Source organism: Cyanistes caeruleus, chromosome 5 (assembly GCF_971803275.1).
Source record: "Cyanistes caeruleus chromosome 5, bCyaCae1.hap1.1, whole genome shotgun sequence".
Classification (NCBI taxonomy): domain Eukaryota; kingdom Metazoa; phylum Chordata; class Aves; order Passeriformes; family Paridae; genus Cyanistes; species Cyanistes caeruleus.
In genome coordinates this window covers 80,389,528-80,405,885 of record NC_141705.1, presented here as the reverse complement: position 1 = coordinate 80,405,885, position 16,358 = coordinate 80,389,528, and the positions used below count along the sequence as shown (strand labels likewise).

Below are 16,358 nucleotides of genomic sequence, written 5' to 3'. Positions count from 1 at the left end.
TCATGGTTGTTTTAAGGATTAAGCTGGATTAAAGAAGCAAATTGAGCTGAAAACCCCATTAGTTAACATTTTCTACTAAATATACTCCATCAGAGGGGAAAATGCACTTTTAAGAGCGAGTTAGCTGGTTGCTGTCTGCTTTAAGCTTGACCACAACTAAATTAAACACTCTCCATTCACTGACTTGTACCTCACTGCCAGAACTGCTGGAGCAATGAAACTTTCCCTGAGTCAAGAGTTCTTTTAAGGAGCTTTTTGCACCAGCCATCCTTATCTGCTGAATTTATGAGCCCATTTGAAAAGCTCCTGCAAAACCCAGAGCATTCTCAATACTCAATTTGGAATGCTCATAACTCAATCCAATGAAAACCAATTTTCTCCAGAGAACTCAAAAGCCTTTTTTCTTGGGGAGAGCCATTTCCAAACCGTATTTCAAGTTTCAGCTCCCATTGGTTTTGGCTGTAAAAGTGTTGAATAAGTGTCATTCTTTCTATAAATATGAATGTATATAAATATTACACTTATATTTTGCCTTGGTATAGTTATTTTTTAACATCTCAGTTTCATCAGATAGCGAAGATGAAAGGCAGGTGAATGCCCTTCACTCAGGAGCTTCCAGGCAAACTAAGATTACCACAGGTTTCAGGAAGAGACAAGCTGAAATATTTAGGATTCAAAGGCAAAAGTGCAGAAAAAAAAATAAACTTGACAAAAATGGAAATTTTCTAGTTGTTTGTCTTGTTTCCCATGGACCTCCACGGTCCCCAGAAACCCTACACTGAGCTCAAGACTCCTTGTACTTGTCACTCTGCAGGAAAACACCTATTAAGAAATAATTCTTCCTCAGTAACAATCTGAATATACATGTTTAATGGTGAGAGAAGGAACTGAAATCGATGCCCAAATAAATCATCCAGCTCCCACATGATTCAACAGCTCAGCCACAAATTCAAGCCTCCAGCCTAATTTCCCTATATTCTAAATCAACATAATGCTGTTTCTCATTTGTTATTTGTTTCTCCAGCAAAATTTCAGTTACTTCTAATACGCTACAGGCTTTGTTGCCAGAGATCTGGTGCTTCCATTTTGTTTCCTCTCATTTCCAACGTGCACTTTTACTTGTTTCTACCCAGTAGGAACAGATTCAGCCCTGGGCAGCCAGCAGATTTAAAAACATCCCTTAGTTCATTTCTGGAAAGGTTGAGAGCTCGACTCCATTGCTTCTCCTATTGTAATAAACAAGATGTGATGGAGATCCCACACAGATTAATCCTGACTTTTATATACCACATTAGAGTAGGAAGAGAAATAATTTTGTTATCTCTGAACGTTTCAGAAATATTGGTTTTTCCACTTTTTGTGTGTGCAGAAAGTTGGAAATCTCAAGCTGTTACAAGCCAAACTCCCATGCACTTTTGGAGTAATTTGAAAACTTTCAGTTCAGATAAAACCACTGCAAACATATCACTGCATTACCTAACATTTCAAAACTAGGACTTAATCAAATAATAAAAATAAACATCCCACATGATTTTCATGCTGAACACTGTATATAGTTTTTCTGATAAATTCAAAATCTTCTGATGGCAAAAACTTTTTGCCTTATTCCAGTCCTTTAGTTTTTTGTTCCAACAAATTTCAACAGCATCCGACCCGTTGTGTCCTCACGGCACTGAGACTCTGCAATGCTGCTTCTCATCTTGCAGCTAAATTTTGATGCAATCTGTATTTCTTTGCTCTGCCAGTTTAACAGATCCTTCATATTATTTCAGTGGGTTTTGGGTGTGTAATAACCACTGCCTCATGCAGTGTCGTGACTGTACATCTGCAAACCCATGGCAAGCATTCAGGAGTCAAGGGTAATAAAGGTTGGGACAAGAGCAGAAGCCACAGCTTGGTTCACTTACTCCTAAAATTTCATACAGGAACTCTGGTCACTTTGACAGCTGATGAAATATTAACCTAAGCAAAACACATCAGCACTTGTATATGTTTGAGAAGAGTAATTTATCAGAAATACAATAAATGCCAGCTGTAATTCTCTGAGGTCATTAGAACTTGAAAGTTAAAATTTAAATTTTTTTTTATCACAAGGAGAGTTTACATTGGATTGAATTAATTTTTGGTATGTCCATGAATCACTCAGTTTTAATGGAGTTTTATCAATTTACAGCAGCAAATGATTTATGCTACTGGCATGAGGCCCTCATAGGTTTCAAAACTGCTGAAATTAAGTGTTGGAATATTCACTTTGGTTATTGTATCATTTTGAAAACCTGCAATGTGTCTGGATCTCTTGGACAGAAAATCATGCAGTAGCATTTCTTTCAGCCAGAAGACTGGGCCAGTCTGCTGAAATATGGTATCCCAGCTGAAATGAGTGTTTCTCCAAGACCTACTTTTAGCACTCAAAAACAAACAATCCGTGGTCATGTCTGAAGTACTATTGAAGGATTCATTGGATTCATTCCTCCAGTACCACACTTACCCTTTCTCACAGACTGCAATAAAACATTGTTGCATTTACACTGACAGCACTTCACAGGTAATAACTTCCTAGAAAGAACTTCTAAAATGCCTCACCAAGTTTAGTTCTTTCAGCTCTGCTTTTATGTTTCTGATTATTTCTCAAGTTTTCTAACATTTTTCATCTTAAAGTTTCTTCAGAAAATATTCAGTAGGATGTTACACAGGCATGAAAACATTTGCTATACACTGCAGACAGTCAGTTATGTATGATTCAGCTTGAGTGAAAAAGAAAAGGGATACTGGAAGCATGATGATTTCATGTTGCTTGCTAAAACTAAAGCTTGCTGGTATTAGCATTAGTATTATCATCACCTACAAACTTCACTTCTTTTTCCCAAGAGTGGGCTGCCAAGCAGTTGTTTTCCCAAATACTACTGTGCAATATAGTTGATAAATATTTTTTTAGTACCAACTATTCTACAGACAGCTAAGCTGGAGAATTATCCAGGGTCATCCTTTCAAAAGCAACTTTTATTCACCTTGATTAAACTGCTTTAAGAAACGTTCTGCTTTCATGCCTAAAAGGCTGGACAGCAATTTTGAACTTTGATTTTATAGAGGCAACTCCTTTTTGTTTCCAATAGGTGGAGTTTCTCTGTCTTCACACAAGCACCAAAGAAAGGGAATGCTCAGGTGAGTAAGAACTGCAGGTCTTATTTTTCATTAAAAAAGCTGTGCTATGCATATCACAAGATCAGCCCACAAATTTTATCTCGACTGAAACCTCAGACGTGCACATAAAAATGATCATAAATCCACCTAATGAAACATGAATCCATAGAGCAGTGGGAAAATATCTTGACCTTTTCTAGACATCTCTTAAAGATGTTTTCAAGGATTCATAGGCTGGCCTTACCCATCTGACAGTGCCACTGTTGGTATCCTGTGGGAATGGCATTTACTGGCATAACTCCTGTGCATTATCTGAACAGGATTAGGTCTCTGCAACAAATCCTGAGCAGACTGACCCCCCAGATCTTGGTGAATTGGCATCAATTGCAGCACACAGTGACAACTTACAGCAGGGTTTACTCTGGTTTGATTTTAATAGGTGAAAGTGTCTGGTATTTTCTGCAGCACTTGACAGCAAGATGAGATCTACACCAGTGGAAATGACATGCCTTTACAGACTTTGGAGTGTGCTTCTCACCCAAGAGCACTTCCAGTTCTCAGAGTGCTCTCCAAGAGCACTTCCAGCACGAGCCAGCTGCCACGTGTGAATTGTAGGTGAGTCCTTACTGAGCTAATCACACTGGTACAAACAGGCAGGCCGTGCTGAAAAAGCCTTCTCTCAGTGCTCTCGTTGAGGAAAGATTAATGGGACTGACATTTGTGAGAGCAAAGGTAAAGCTAAAAGACAAGGGAAAGAGATCAAAACATGCACCAGCAAACCAGACTGTAACTAAAGTATTTTTTTCTGTACCACCTCATTCTCTGTCCAGAACTACAGATTCACATGAGATGTTACCTATAACTCACAATCATAGGGAAAAACCAGAACCTCTAACAAATACTTTGACCTTTTGGGTTTGGAGTTGGGATTTCCTGCTGGGAGAGACAGAAGAAAAGCAAGCTGTACAGAAAGAGCAATTAAATTTCTCAGATTGAGAACTGCTACTAACTTGTGGGTGACTGGCAGCAAAGTGAGAACTGGCAGCATTTTCTTCAAAGAAAAAACACTGCATAGCCTAGTAAAATATTATTTTAAGGCATTGTCTTGATTGAAAAACAGGTCTGACAAATGCTATTTCTGTCCTGGATCCATTTTGAAGGGTTTCCACTTTTTAGCAACAACTTTAGCTTCAATCACAGTGCTTGCTGCTGGAAAACACAGGGAAGTCATGGCCTCAGGAGTATGGCTGCTGTAAGCCAAATCCAAGTATTTTTTTACAGATAAACCAAACCTGATTTTGAGTTCACTAGGATACCTCACTTGTGTAAAGCTGGCGTGCTACAGATGCTTTTAGAGCAAATACCTGCTCCCACTGTAGTCAGCAGCACTACCACTGACATCAGCAAGGTCAGGCCTAGAAGTTCACAATTTCCCTGTGGTAGAGGTACCTGCTTTTCTGTGCCTTGTAGGCTCTTAGCTTCAATATTACTGAGAAGTGTTTTAAAAACCTCTTTTCAAATGGGTGTCCTTAAAAGGACAAAGCATTCTCCAGCCTTCACGCTTGTAACATCACTAAACAGAGATGTTCCACAAAAATACTAAATAATAAAGTAGTTCTCTTTTGCTAACAGATTAGATGAATTAATTAAGAAGCCCTTAAGCTTTCAGAAGTGCACATATATTTTGCATAATCTCCTTGGATGTGTTTTAGCAAATTAATAAATGAAGGTTCATGATTGCCTTTCCCCTGTACTTCCCAACTAATGTGCTTATCTATAAAATTCAGCAGTGGGAAAGGATAATTATCCTTAATAGCTGTATGTGGAGAGCAAGAGACACAGAAAAGCCAAGTGTCTGTGTACAGACTCTGCTGCAGATGGAACCGAGTTCGGTCCTGAGCTGCAAACCTGCCAGACACAAAGCACTTCCAGCCTGGGAATGACACAGCTCCCCACAACTGGAGCTTATTTTCAGTAATCACAGCATGGCCAAAACCCCAGGTGCCAAGGGAGTAAACCTGGGTCTCTACAGGCCTCAAAAATACAGCCTGGCTTTGTAGGGTGTCAAAGCAAATAACTGATCCCCAAAGCATAGCATGAGCCTCAGAACAACCTTATTTCATAGAGTTTAAAAGTTCACATCTCACTTGATTTTGGGGGAATAAGAGCAGTACTTGCAGCACTTGGAATTTCTGCTTATTGCCACCTAGGAATTTACCATTAACCGAGGCTATTAAAAAACATGATCCAACCGGGAAGACTTTGATTCCAGTATCTTTTTCTTTTCTATATTATTAATTTTTAATTGGTGGCTTTTGAACACTGCAGCAATCCATAAAAGAAAATCTTCCATATTTTTAGTATCTTTAAACTGTTCTATCTTGAGACCTCTGATCTTGTGCACGGAGCTTTTAAGAGCAGTTTGTTGAGCTTAATGAAATTTCTGCTGATGAATAAGCTGAGCAGTTCCTGATGTACCATTTTGCTGAATGGTCCTTTTTTAACACAGGAAGTGGCCAACTGGATTTCTCTTTGCTTTTGGCAAGCTTTGAGCACCTACCCTTTCCTCATTCTTTCATCTCCATCTCTTTCTAGCACTCACCTTTTTCATCATTCTTTTATCCTCATCTCTTTCTACCTCTCTCCCCACGTCTTGTACCAAAAAACTTTGATCTCCCAGACCTGTGCCACATCCAACACCACAGAATTCTCACCACAAGCTCATTAACTCACTGGGCAAATTGCACTGCTGTGCCATGTAAAAATAAACAGAGTATCCCCCTTGTTTTTTGGTAGCATTGCCCAAAAGACTGTAAAAAGGCATCATTACAAACTGGGGTAGACATCTCAACAATCATTTTTCATTTATGTGGTTGTCTCTGGTAGTTTCTCACATCCTTGTTAAAAACCATTAACACCGTAGCTACACGTACATGCATATACAGTTTGTGAAAACTTTCATTTTTTAGATGCAGCATATTGTACTTCTCAGGGTGGAATATTATACCTTTAACTTTGTGTGAACTAAGCCCTGCACAGCCTCTCTCCTGCTAGACAGCTCTGCCTTGTCTCACAAAGGCATCACACGCCCTTACTAAAAGGTCCAGCAAGCAAACAGTTAAGAAATCACAAGATTGGGTTTGTGTTATGGACAGCACCTCAAAATCCAGAAAGCATGACAATTGAATAAATTACTGTACCTGACAGATCATAGCATTAGCAGCAGACAGCAGCAGCTGGCTGATGCCAATAAATCCCATACGAATTCCTGTTGTTCTCTAGGGAATGGTAGCATAAAAGCTTCAAATAGAGATTAGGCAAAAGAACTGACCCAAAGAAGTGAAGATTCAACAATTAATTGAAAGCTGTGTATTTGCTGATGGATGCAGCACAGTTGAATTTGTCTCATGACATCCCAGGGCTAACAAAAACCTGAGGAGCCCAAGAGCAAAGCCTAAAAGAATTTTATTTGCAAATAAACAGTATAAAAAAGCACACGCCCACAAAATCACTCACTGGGGGGAAGACAACAAGTGTGCTGGGAGCATTCTCTCATCAAAATAAAAAGGAGTCTATAATCCCAAATTATTTATTAGAGGAAAAAGAACACTTTACCTGAACTGAGTCTTTTGAAAGATTCTAGAAAACTCTGCAAGTAAATTCAAATCCTGGATTCTTCTGAGAACACAGTACATCCAGGGAGGATCAGGAGGCATATTTGTTTCTGATTTCCCTCCTGTACTCCCTTCCTTTCCTGCTAAAGTGACAATGCTCCCAGTGTTAATTCTGCTTAGTGGATCCTTCATTGCTACATAAAATACTTTGAATGTATTTGTTGCAGATTTTTAACTTAGCATAATATGAAATGTGCGAATAAAAACAGTAAAATATGAAAGGCTGACTCTGGTGTGAAAGGGTGTGATAAATGGCAGTCACACTTCCTCACTGCTATTTCTCTTCACTGGCAGGGTGTCTGACAGGGCCATCCCTAATCATGTGCATTCCACATACCTGAACCAGGATGCTCCAGTAGGCAGAACTTCATTTTCCCTCTGAAAATCCTTGGAGATCCATTTTTAGTCTTGTTTTTCCAGCTTCAGAGAATTCTTAGATTAATGGTTGCTGAAATTTTTAGAATACATCTAATGTTAGCATTTATTGATAGGAGTCAGTGAAGCAATTTCTCTCTGAAAAGATCATGACAACTGTGTGCAGCAGAAAAACACTTTTCAACTTTCATAGCATGGATGTAGACTTCTAAAATCTTTTCACATCCTACAAACTAATGTTATACCTATTAGCAATTAGAGAAGATATTTAAAATACATTTTAATAGGATAGGGTTCTTGTTACGTCTTCTGTGGTCTTGTACACCTCCATTGATGTTTATAAGTTCTAAAAGTTACTGAATAAAATCTTTATGCCACATATGAAGCTTAATTTGTAACATCTAAACTTTTAAACATTTTAGGTGTTCTTAATCTGCTAGTCATAACCTTACCTACTTTTAGACAAAATGACTGGGTCTCTAACAATTCAGCTGCCTTTAACATTTCTAAAGGGTTTTAAAAGCAGGCCTGTGTTTATTGCCTTAGCTAATTTAGAATGAACAAAACTTTCCAGACCTTAATTACATTAAATTATATTAATTATATTAAGCATACCATTCACCATCATTCCAAATATTAAAAAAAACATTGCTAATAATTTCACAGAAGAAGAGCTACAGCTTTACATAGTTTGTTATATGAAAACAAACAAAAACTGCATTCTTTGCTTAGTAGTCAACACAAATTCTAAGGTTGCTGCTGCAGGCCACAGGAAAGTAAAGAGGTAAAATACAATTTGGTCAATAAATGCTACCTAATATCTGGAGTTTAATTATAGAAATAAAGCAGAACACAGTCATGCCAATTTTCATCCCAATAAAGGTATTTTAGAGCACAAGCAGGCGGTTCCAAAGTGACCCACAGACACACTATTGCATTCCAAAGATCCCTAGTTTTAATTTTGACACACAAGGGAAATACTTGGGAGAATTGCAACCAGACAGAAAACACATGAGTAGCTACATCTCCTACCATGACTGAAATGAAGGGCTCAATGCAGGATTTCATCAGGAGAATTCCTAATTAAAGGCAGCTGGAGAAGACAACCACACATACATATTCCTGACTACGCACTGTGGGCACATCCATTGACTCTATTGAGAGCTGAAAAACAAAGTCCATAAATCACCAAATTATTTGAGCTGGGAGGGACCTTCAAGCTCATCCAGTTCCATGGGCAGGAAGAAGTCCCCAGGAGTAAATATCTACTGAATTTTTTTTAATGTATTTTGATAGGACTTTCTAAGTGAAAAGCTCAACAGAACTTGTCATTGTAGTAACAAAGCATTCAGAGAAGACTGAAAAAGGAAAGCACTTGTAATAGCAAAACTGAAGTGCTGAGTGTTTTTAAAATTACAACTTACAACTGAAAACATGCTCAGATAATGGAAAGAAACACAAGCCTAAAAAATGCTTATGACTCTGCTAATGCTACATTAACGGCCTTCTGAACCTAACAGTATTTGTGCCTTTAAAGATCTTGTGAGAATACTTCAGTACATTTTTATTATGAGTGTTATATTATTCAGATCCTTTCCTTTCTATTTCACTTGGTAAAATAATTACCATTACAGATTTTCAAATCAAGGTAGGCAGGGAATATTGAATTGGAGCTGCAAGTGCAAGAATCCATAGCACTGAGAAAGTTTACTGAATTTGCCTTAGACACTTTAGTTCAATAAGGACAACATTCTTTCAACAGAACTCTGCCTCTGGAAAGATGTGAAAGGTAAAGGAAAGATCTATACTCACATGAAGGACAAATGTTAAGCTTATTTATGTTTTGTGAGGGATATGACTTCATCTCTTCCCATCATGTATCTTCAAATCATGTTTGTGTAGCATAGGGCAGTATAAGCCCCTGGTGCTACATAAACATGGATAATGAATAACTGCACATAATCCACATCCAACAATCCTATTGTGATTTCAGGAGTTACCTGGAAACCACCCTGAAAACATCTGTGCAGAAATACAGTCAAAGAGAGACATAGAAATTACATTTCCTTTTCTTCTAATTAGACCTATCAGAGCCCCATATCTCTTTCCCAGAACATAATGAAGTATCATTAGCTGGAGTGTGATCCTGTCTGACAGAACTGTTGAATTTCTTTTGATTTATAGCACAGACTGTCTGCAGCATCTATTGTGAGCCTGCCTGGTTTTGTCTGCCTGCCTTCAGAGCCGGGAGGAGCCGTGCGCTGCCGCTGGCACCGAGCGAGGCCAGGGAGGTTGGACAAGCAGGGACAGCACTTCCAGTTGTGACACTTCAGGCACAGGAAGGGGTTCCCAGGACTCTCTGGAGGCTTCTCCTCTCCAGGCTGAACCTTCCCAACTCTCTAAGCCTTTCCTCATTGAAGACCATGTCCCACCCTCAGAGCCTCCCCTCAACTCGCTCCAGCAGTTCCAACAACAAACCTTGCTTGGTTTACAGGGGCATTCCTTTGAAATGAAATTTCCCAATACCAGATACAACATCAAATTACCTGTTTTTTATCTGGATGGCAATTACCTCCTTTTTCAGTGCTCTGCCTATGAAGCTGACTCAAAAGCAGTTTAAATCAGAGCCTCAGCTCACTGGAGGAAGAATCTGAAGCCAGGGAGCAGCACAGTGCTGTGATGCTCCTCGTCAGGGAAATCTGGGTAGTCTGAGAACAGAAAGACTCCAAGCAACACAGCCACTTGTTCAAGGAAAAAGCAGTGTGCCAAGTCATACTCATGTCATGCACTCATTGACATGGCCAAATGCTGTCCATAAATCTGGCTTTCTGATCACTTCTAAAATATTCCAGTCAGCCACAAACTGTCAAACACTTCCTCAGGGAAGCGGAGCTCCTGGAGACATGACTGAAACATTCGTGCCTGTGGGTCATTCTGCCACTATATCCTGCCTGTTGCCATAAGAATCTCTTTCAGCTTGGGAGATTTCAGCACGTTTTTTCAAACTTAGTAAGCATTCCAACAAATTTCAATGGATCAAGTTACTTGAGGCCAAATGTTTTTGTTTCACCGAAGCCCAAATAAAACGTGCGACTACAAGCGGATCGGTAAGAAGTGGTAGGAACATGAAGCAAATATTTGACTTTTACATGTTAACCTCAGTCTAACTTTATGCCAAAGTCCTTCTCCTAGAGGGAAGTGGTTGAGAATCACACCAGACACACAGAGGCATTGCTCTCCTCGCATGGACAGCATGGCCATGGGGCACCTTAGGAGTGGCCCAGAGCCCAAAGCACAAAATGTGGGTGCATAACCCTCCCGAAGGCAGCATGTGATTCTGGGGTGATAGTGGGGCACCAGTACACTCCGTGCTTCCTTTGGTTTCGTTTAGAGCTGCAGCAGCTTAGCCTGTGACAGCATCAGCCACGGGGGAAACCACCGGAGTGCTCTGCTTGTATTCATACAGCAGACCCAGCCTCATTAACCTGCTCATTAAACAATCAAGCAAAACAACAGAAGTGGGGAAAGAGAACTCCTTAGTATTTGGAAAATAGACTTGAACACATTTTGAGGCTACTGTTTCCATTTGCATACAATACTGCTGAGAATAAAGCAAAGGCTCTGAGTTGCATGTCATTCCTATCTCTATATATAACATTTCAATCCAGCTACCCCATAAAGCCAAGGACAATTAATTTCCAAACTGCTGATAGTGCTGTGCCCACTAAAGTTTACACTTAAAAGCAGCTTAGCAAACATCCCATATTTACCAAAGGCTGAGATTTTCAAGTTCAATGTCCAAGTCCTGGGCCCTAAAAGTATAATCCCCCCATTACATTGGTGGTACATGTGCAATCAGCCTTATAGGACAAGGATGAGACAAGCCCCCAGGATTTTTGTGGAGCCCTGAGAGGTAAAGACTGAACACAGTTTACGCTGCTCTCTGTTGTCCTTGAGGAACATGGGGCGCTGTCCCAGTTTATTGTTCCTCCTTTTGGCTTTTGTGATCTTGTTGGATTGTTGCTCCTTTATAAGGAGCTTAGCAGAAAATGATGGCCAGAACTCCATTCACCTCCTGAACACCTTCTTTGGGTTAAATTGCTATTACTTACACCGAATTTATGGTGTAAATAAACACAGCAGAAGATGGGCAGAAGGGCATATAAAACACAAGCAAAACAGTGGTGTTGTTTACTTTTCTTACACCTGCTTTTATTTCCCTACTCATTTCTTTTGTTTCTGTCCCTTATCTGGGCCTTGAATTTTGAGAAACACTGAACTCAATTTTTGATGTACAAAGTCAGAATACTAAAAGATTAGCCAGTTGTGAAATGCCTTCCAAAGCATCCCCCTGCCTATCTAAAAAGCTGCCCCTCAGACTGCTGGGGATGGATTTCCTCCCTTTACACAGAATATCAAGCCCATCTAATATATTCAGAGTCATCCCTGTTATTGTGGCACCAGCATTCCTGGGAATAAGGTTATGTTACATAGGTTGTTTTTCCAGGTATTCAGGAGCTGAAATTTTCTTCTGAACACAGAACAAGAGCAGCCACTCTCCTGCAACTACAAGAGCACCAGGTCACCTTTTCTCTTTCTGGGGACAGATCTCTTGTTTCTATAGAAGATAGAGGTGGCTCTCAATTTTACACAATCACTCCGGTATCTCAAGTAAACAGAAACAGCACTTCTGCTTTCCTGGTCTATTGTTCCTGCTGCGTTCCAGCTCCACAATCAGACTAATCAGGCTGCTGAGAACTTTTCAGGGAGCACAAATGTTATTATTAATCCTTCTCTGGCTCCATGGCTAGGAGAACAGACCTCAGACACACAGCAAAGCACTCAACCTCTGAAAACGGCTCTGAAATGGGATGTGGCACAGCACAACTGGCTCTCTGAGGCTTTTAGCAGCCATCTCTGTATAATGCCAAGCTGTGTAAAATACAGTGTAATTCAGAGTGTTCCTTTGCTACCAGAAGGAATAATTAATGCAAGCAGTTTTTATGGGAGAACACAGCCAACCTCATTTGCATTGGTGGTACTCTGCCAAACTCTTTACATTTGGGATAAATCGTGATTTCCAGGCCATTTTAGAGTCCCTTTGCACGAGCAGTCTGAAGGGCAGAAGAGTAAATAAAAAAAAAAAAAGAGAAAGCCTGAAATATAAATTAATTGTAATGTGAGGAGTTGGACATTTTAGGTACATTAAGTTCCATATTGAGCATGAAAACACCAAAAGAAAACCTGAAATTTTGTTCTGGTTTGATTACTTTGTAAACCCTGTCTCAGGAAAGGTCTAAAAATAATTGATGCTGCAGCTACTGGAGATTTGTCCATAACATAATGAAAACCATTTCATGAACTTTCAGTTTCTCAGAGCTGCATGATCAAAGCCAGCTAAGTCATTAATCTGCTTTTGTAAGGAAATGTGTGAGACATCTGCTGGCAGCACATTCAAACACCACAGATTTTTTTCCCTACTGGTTAACTCAAGAGCAGAGACTGAAGTCTAGCTCCAAAACCAGTAAGATTAGTAGAGTCTGTCCTGGTAGCTTCAGTGGGTTTGCTTTTGTTTTAATCTGCCCTCTGATATATAAAAAAAGGCTCCAAAGACAGAAAAAGTATGCTTGTCTTTTTTTGATTCATTTTCTTCTTTATTGGGGGTGCTATAACCTTCTACCCTCTTTGCTCTCCAGTGCTGAAATTCAAATTCTAGACTTGCAGTGCTCTCAGAATGAGGCTAAGATAAACAGCTGAAGAGCACAAAACCAACCAAAATTATCAAAAGATGCAAGCCAGAACTTGGAGAATAACTTTGCAATGTATGTTGTAAGTATCTTACTCAACAAAGCATGGAAGATGCACATCTGGGCAAGGGATACTGGCAAACCTGGCCCTCATAGATGACATTTAATCACTGAGTTTCACCTAACAACCTTCAACTCCTGTGGTTTTCATGTTTGTTTTGCTCTAACTCTCAAAAGCTGTTAGAGTGGAAAACAGAGCTGATTCACTCCAAGTGTAGGGGGCAATTCAACTTGAAATAAAAGACTGCCCAGTTTCTATCTGCTCTCTACATACATGCTCAAGTGGAGTGATGCTGACATATCTGGATGGAAGCAGAGATAAATGGAAACAAACCACCCAGTTCTCCCCACACATTACAGTTTTCTGGCACGCTAACTTGAAATTAATTACTGCTTGCATAATAACAAATGAAAGGTTTAATTAATTCTTTCAAAACCACATCACATTAAACACCCTGTGTACAGTCTACATTCTGGTGTGCTATGTGTGACAGGGATACACTGAGCACAATGAACTGGGTAGAGGGCTTAAGTCTACCACAAAAGAGTCACAGATATGACAACCAGGTGTTTTACTGGAGGTAAAAAGTTCATAAAGAGAATTGTTTTCCTGCTGGCAAACAGCAAAAGAATCTTGCATGCACCCACCTAGAATTGCCTGCCAGAAGACTTCAACCTGAAATATTTTCTCTTGTGGTTTTTCACTCCTTTTCCCTCGTCTTTAAGATACGTTTGGGGCATATCTTCACAGATTTATTAACACTACAGCAAATAAATTTGCTCCATTTGCTAAGTTAAGGCTGAAATTAGTGTTGTTGAAAAATAGAATCCAGACAGCTCTGTCAGCATTAAACCTGCAGTGTTTCTTTCACAATGTCACTGGAAACCCATCCTTCTTTCTAGAGAGATCCATTTCAGGATCAAAATCTTTTGGCAGCAGCAGATGAGATTAAGTACTGACAAATCAAGATATGATAATAGTAATAAATGTGATGGAATTAAAAGGAAAAATAAGGCAAATGATTCCCTACAACCTGTGTTTCTCTATTGACTTGCCACATGGGTCATGTCATTTGAGGAGTTGTTGTCATTATGTTTTGGTTTTAAACTCCAGAGAAATGAGCAGTTCCTCCTCACCCTTTACATAACTCGCAAGAAATATCCATGATTCACTAAGGTCTGAGAGGCAGTGACACAAAGAACACAATGAACTTCAGCCCTTTCCAAGGCATTTGTGCAGAAATGGCAATTTTTAAAAGCTGAGTCGAGGGTGCAGTTTTGACAGGGTGAACAAAATACTCATGGAATATGATACTGTGGAAAAGAGAACTTGTAAAGAGCCTCTGAGGAAAGAAACCACCTCAGCTCAGAAAAGAGCTATTTTCTAAGCAGTAATTACTGCTTAAACCCTGACTTTTCAGTTGTTCCAATTAACTCTACAGCTTGAAATTTCTGCTTTGGTTTCTGTTCAGAAAATGATTAACTGGCTTCATTGGACTGCTTAAAGGACTAGCAGAGGTCCATGTAATCCAGACCTCTCTCCCTCAGGACCAAATGCAGACCGTGAAGAGTCAGATGCCAAAGGCACTGGCATCAGTATTATCCATGGGCAGCTTTCAACACTGAGAATGCACAAAAACAAATATCCTCGCTTTCCCAGCACTGAAAGCCACTACCACTGCCAGCCAAGCACAGTGTTCACGACAAACCTCATCTCAGGCACTTAAAAATATCACCTTCATAAAGATGCTGCATTTTCTTGGGGGGGAAACCCCCTAATATAGGCAAAATATTTTTTCCACAGCTGCCTAATGAGTAAAGCTTAAGGGTAGGATTACACAGAAGAGTTGAAAGGCAGCAGGGGATCTGGATGAACTAATTGAGATGGTTCATTTCAGTCCCAAACAAGCCCTACTGGAGAAAGCTGACAAAACTCTATAATGTTATATAAAATAGAACATATACTGAGATCTTCAACTCTTTCATATGTGACTGCAAAGTCTCATTTTCCCTTAATTTCCTGCCCCAATACCTACCTGTTCGCACACAATATTACTGTTTAATAAGAGGCTTTCTTAAAATACATTTAAATTTAAATTTGCTGCATTTAAATACAAAACTCTGCTGTGCCTAAATGGCAGCAGAGCTGTAAGCACAGGTCTTGCCTATCTGAATTTACAGTACAACATGACTGGAAATGCCAATTGCTACCAATGCAGTCATGAAATTTTCTCTCAGCTCCACAGCCTCCATCATTGTGCCTTTCAGCTCTCCCTACACATCTGTTGGAGCAGATCTTGCAGGAAGATAGAATAATAGAAGATGATAAATCCTTTTAAGGCAGCATATCTTCATGGGTTTAGTGTATATGAACTGCTATTTGAACCATGTTCACCCTGGAGCAGCACACAGTCATCATCATATCAAGTCTGAAACCATTACAGAAAAGCACCATTCCAAATCCCCATACTTCAAACTCCTCCAAATAAGAGTATATAAAACTAGCAGATTTGCCTTGGCTATTATTTCATGCTGTGCACGCTTCATGCTTTTTTCAGTCTGTCCTTCTAATTAAAGAAATGACGTTATCATGACTGTGAAGAAGTTTTCCCACTTCAGCCAGACATAGCAGATGACTGGGCAGTGCTTGAATTGCACAAAGCTGACTTCCCCAGGATCCAGATACACTTCAAGAACAGCAAAATCCTCCTGTTGGAGGCCTGCCTGCACTCTTGTACAAACCCTCGTTGTGTTTGAGCTGTGACTATTGTGCCAGCTCTCCTCACACCAAGCCCTCCTCCATTTCACACATCACAGCAATGCCATCAGGAACAGCTTCAAGTGGGTCTGCTATAGACCAAGAACATTCCTAACAAAAAAGAATTTTGCCAGCCAACTCTGTGAGCACCTCAGGGGGCTGGTGAATAGATGAGCTGAGCTGGGACTGACAATGAGGTGCCCACTTCTGCTGGCTGCTCTTACCTCAGCGCTGCAATCAGCGACAGGAACGTTAGTGAGGCTTCAACTCTTGGCAAACTCCTTCCTGCCTGCAAACAGGCCTGAACTTGCAACATAAGCAATTCTCACTTGTGCCTTCCTGTAAAGAGTCATCTAAAAGTGTCCAGATGTTCCAATCACTGTTTTCAATTTACTCCTGTTCATAAACCGAACGTGTCTCGGGGATGACTCGTACATCCCCTCTCTACTCTTACACATGACCTACTCCATACAGATTTCTATTGCGTGAGGAATGCTTTGCCAAGAAGGTTACTCTGAACATCAAAAATTTAAAAAAACTGTATTCCATGCCAACTTTGAACAAGTTCTACTATAAAAACCCCATTTCCTAATTATTTTTTTA

At 39.9% G+C, this 16,358-nt stretch overlaps 1 protein-coding gene across 5 annotated transcripts in view; it reads right to left on the bottom strand.

Moving 5' to 3' along the window:
* LOC111928998 (uncharacterized) overlaps nt 1-16,358 on the bottom strand; it is a 130,614-nt gene that overhangs the window by 62,522 nt on the left and 51,734 nt on the right. For 2 of the 5 annotated variants that reach the window (XM_086888211.1, XM_086888208.1), the window contains 2 exons: nt 8,223-8,354; nt 7,153-7,263 (listed from right to left, as the gene is read on the bottom strand). The gene's annotated coding sequence lies outside the window, so the exon portion shown is untranslated. Of the gene's footprint in view, nt 1-6,756; nt 6,896-7,152; nt 7,264-8,222; nt 8,355-16,358 lie in introns of those variants that run through there. The other 3 variants (XM_086888209.1, XM_086888210.1, XR_015286575.1) reach the window with 2 other exon arrangements.